General features: G+C 53.4%; 1 protein-coding gene across 1 annotated transcript in view; it reads left to right on the forward strand.

The window, feature by feature from the left end:
• LOC119590534 (protein Skeletor, isoforms B/C-like) overlaps nt 1-204 on the forward strand; it is a gene marked incomplete at its 5' end in the record, with an annotated part of 50,087 nt that overhangs the window by 4,405 nt on the left and 45,478 nt on the right.

Below are 204 nucleotides of genomic sequence, written 5' to 3' on the forward strand. Positions count from 1 at the left end.
TCCCGGAGGCGGGAACCGGCGCATTCCCAATTTCCGCCTCGTAACTTCGGGAACGGCGCCGCGCCTCCTGCGGTTCCCGAGGGAGACGGCGCCGCGATTCCTAATTTTCGCGATAAAGAATTTTCCGGCCGGTCTTTCTCGTGTGACGAATCTTCGTTTAGATGTTTTTTCTTTTGTCTTCACCAATATATTCTTTCCACTTGC

The sequence above is a fragment of the Penaeus monodon genome, chromosome 27 (assembly GCF_015228065.2).
Source record: "Penaeus monodon isolate SGIC_2016 chromosome 27, NSTDA_Pmon_1, whole genome shotgun sequence".
Taxonomy (NCBI): Eukaryota; Metazoa; Arthropoda; class Malacostraca; order Decapoda; family Penaeidae; genus Penaeus; species Penaeus monodon.